The sequence below is a fragment of the Salvelinus sp. IW2-2015 genome, linkage group LG2, assembly GCF_002910315.2.
Source record: "Salvelinus sp. IW2-2015 linkage group LG2, ASM291031v2, whole genome shotgun sequence".
NCBI lineage: Eukaryota > Metazoa > Chordata > Actinopteri > Salmoniformes > Salmonidae > Salvelinus > Salvelinus sp. IW2-2015.
Window position 1 is genome coordinate 6,782,049 of NC_036839.1, and position 3,917 is coordinate 6,785,965.

The following is a 3,917-nucleotide window of genomic DNA, read 5'->3' on the forward strand; positions in this document are numbered from 1 at the left end:
CTCAGTCAAAAGTGGTGCACTATAAAGGGAATAGAGTTCCATTTCTTTCGACAGTGATAATTAGAAAACAGTGGACACCTAAGCGATCCCTCTTCCTGGTTTATGTGTGCCTCTCGCAGCACAGCCCTGTGGCCCAGTGTGAGGCCAATCCGGCCCTGTGTTCTTGGCCCAAGGTTAAACTAGAAGCGGCAGAATCCATACRGAGGGTGAGAACCAGTAGAGCTTGGCATATGGCATTTAGGGTTGAGTACCAACAGAGAATGCCACACTGAATGTAGAAAAAGCACCGCTACTCTATTAGGGAGGTTTGGCATTAGTAAAGGTCAATACGGTACTGTGTCTCTATGATTAGTCTCTATGGGGTCTGGTACATGTCTTCATGCATTGTTCAAAGCCAACCTTTGTGGCTTTCATTCATATTTWAACATGGTTAGGCTGAATACAGTGTTGTGTGTAAATGAGGTGATAACRTTTTGTCATACTGTATTTTCTCYTTTTCTTTCACAACCATTAACATTTGGGTAACACTTTACATTGAGTTGCCCTTATTACTATGCAACTACACAGTAATAACTGRAGWAACATAGTAGTTATAGGTGTTACTATGTAACTACATAGTAATAAGGTTGAAGCYCTTTCAGTTATTACACAATCGGAACAAGGAAAGTGTAATTACACATCCACTTGCTGAAGGTTATTCCACATGTGTAATTACTGCTGTTATTACACATTTTATTGTTCCACTATGCAACTAAGGTTTTATTATTACACATTTGAAAGTAAACTGTGAATTACCATGTTAATAACTCAAAACAAAATCTGACCATTGTTACATGTAACTAAAAYGTGCCACTACATTCCGCTAGCAAACGTGCAATCTTTGGACAATAAAATTGACGAGTTACGCGGAAAATTAAACTACCAACGAGACATTAAAAACTGTAACATCTTATGCTTCACGGAGTCGTGGCTGAACGACGACAACATCAACATACAGCTGGCTGGTTATACGATGTGCCGGCAGGATAGAACAGCGGCATCTGGTAAGACAAGGGGAGTGGACACCTAAGCGATCCCTCTTCCTGGTTTAGTGTGCTCCGCAGCACAGCCCTGGGCCCAGTGTGAGGCAATCCGGCCTGTGTTCTTGGCCAAGGTTAAACTAGAAGCGGCAGAATCCATACGAGGGTGAGAACCAGTAGAGCTTGGCATATGGCATTTAGGGTTGAGTACAACAGAGAATGCCACACTGAATGTAGAAAAGACCGCTACTCTATTAGGGAGGTTTGGCATTAGTAAAGGTCATACGGTACTGTGTCTCTATGATTAGTCTCTATGGGTCTGGTACATGTCTTCATGCATTGTTCAAAGCCAACCTTTGTGGCTTTATTCATATTTTACATGGTTAGGCTGAATACAGTGTTGTGTGTAAATGAGGTGATAACTTTTTGTCATACTGTATTTTTCTATTTTCTTTCACACCATTAACATTTGGGTAACACTTTACATTGAGTTGCCTTATTACTATGACTACACAGTAATAACTGCAGTCATAGTAGTTATAGGTGTTACTATGTAACTACATAGTAATAAGGTTGAAGCACTTTCAGTTATTACACAATCGGAACAAGGAAAGTTAATTACACTCCACTTGCTGAAGGTTATTCCATGTGTAATTACTGCTGTTATTACACATTTTATTGTTCCACTATTACATTTAACATTTAAGTCATTTAGCAGACGCTCTTATCCAGAGCGACTTACAAATTGGTGCATTCACCTTATGATATCAGTGGAACAACACTTTACAATAGTGCATCTAACTCTTTTAGGGGGGGGGTTAAGAAGGATTACTTTATCCTATCTAGGTATTCCTTAAAGAGGTGGGGTTTCAGTGTCTCCGGAAGGTGGTGTTGACTCCGCTGACCTGGCGTCGTGAGGGAGTTTGTTCCACCATTGGGTGCCAGAGCAGCGAACAGTTTTGACTGGGCTGAGCGGGAACTGTATTTCAGAGGTAGGGAGGCGAGCAGGCCAGAGGTGGATGAACGCAGTGCCTTGTTTGGGTGTAGGCTGATCAGAGCCTGAAGGTACGAGGTGCCGTTCCCTCACAGCTCCGTAGGCAAGCACCATGGTCTTGTAGCGGATGCGAGCTTCACTGGAAGCCAGTGGAAGAGCGGAGGAGCGGGGTGACGTGAGAGAATTGGAAGTTGAACACCAGACGGGTGCGGCGTTCTGGATGAGTTGTAGGGTTTAATGCAAGGCAGGGAGCCCAGCCAACAGCGAGTTGCAGTAATCCAGACGGGGATGCAAGTGCCTGGATTAGGACCTGCGCCGCTTCTGCGAGAGGCAGGGTCGTACTCTGCGAATGTTGTAGAGCATGAACTACAGGAACGGGTCACGCCTTGATGTTAGTTGAGAACGACAGGGTGTTGTCCAGGATCACGCAAGGTTCTTAGCACTCTGGAGGAGGACACAATGGAGTTGTCAACCGTGATGGCGAGATCATGGAACGGGAGTCCTTCCCGGGAGGAAGAGCAGCTCCGTCTGCGAGGTTCAGCTTGAGGTGGTGATTCGTCATCACACTGATATGTCTGCAGACATGCAGAGATGCGATTCACCACCTGGTTTCAGAGGGTGTGGATGACTTCTTCACTATGCAACTAAGGTTTTATTATTACACATTTGAAAGTAACTGTGATTACCATGTTAATAACTCAAAACAAAATCTGACCATTGTTACATGTAACTAAAAAGTGCCACTACATTCCGCTAGCAAAGTGCAATCTTTGGACAATAAAATTGACGAGTTACGCGGAAATTAAACTACAACGAGACATTAAAAACTGTAACATCTTATGCTTACGGAGTCGTGGCTGAACGACGACAACATCAACATACAGCTGGCTGGTTTATACGATGTGCCGGAGGATAGAAAGCGCATCTGGTAAGACAAGGGGAGGCAGTCTATGTATTTTTGTAAACGACAGCTGGTGCACGCTATCTAAGGAAGTCTCGAGCTATTGCTCGCTGAGGTAAAGTATCTCATGATAAGCTGTAGACGACACAGCCTATCGAGAGAGATTTCATCTGTATTTTTTGTAGCTGTTCATACACCAAGTCGAGGCTGGCACAAGACAGCATTGATGAGCTGTATTCCGTCATAAGCAAACAAGAAACGCTCACCAGAGGTTGGCGCTCCTAGTAGCCGGGGACTTTACTGCAGGGAACTTAAATCCATTTTATCAAATTTCTATCAGCATGTTAAATGTGCACCAGAGGAAAATAACTCTGGACACCTTTATTCCAACACAGGGACACATACAAAGCTCTCCCTTGCTCCATTTGGCAATCTACCATAATTATATCCTCCTGATTCCTGCTTACAAGCAAAAATGAAAGCATGAAGCACAAGTGACTAGATAATAAAAAGGGGTCAGAGGAAGCATGCTAAACTAGGCTGTTTTGCTAGCAAGACTGGAATATGTTCCGCGATTCCTCCAATGGATTGAGGAGTAACCACATAGTCATTGGCTTCATAATAGTGCATTGATGCCGTCGCCCACAGTGACCATACTAACATACCCCAACAGAAGCCAATGGATCAGAGCATCTGCACTCAGCTAAAGGCTGAGCTGGCTTTCAAGGAGCGGGACGCTTATAAGAAATCCGCTATGCCACGATTGACCATCAAACAGGCAAAGTGTCAATACAGGGTAAGATTGAATCGTACTACCCGGCTTGACGCTCGTCGGATGTGCAGGGCTTGCAAACCATTACGACTACAAACAGCGAGAGCTACCCAGTGACACGAGCTACAGACGAGCTAAACTACTTCTATGCTCGCTTCGAGCAAATACACTGAAACATGCATGAGAGCAACAGCTGTTCGGAGCAGTGTGATACAGCTCTCGCAGACGATG

General features: G+C 44.3%; 1 pseudogene; it reads left to right on the forward strand.

The window, feature by feature from the left end:
* The window catches only part of LOC111972648 (inactive dipeptidyl peptidase 10-like), a 362,938-nt pseudogene that overhangs the window by 248,817 nt on the left and 110,204 nt on the right, over positions 1 to 3,917 (forward strand).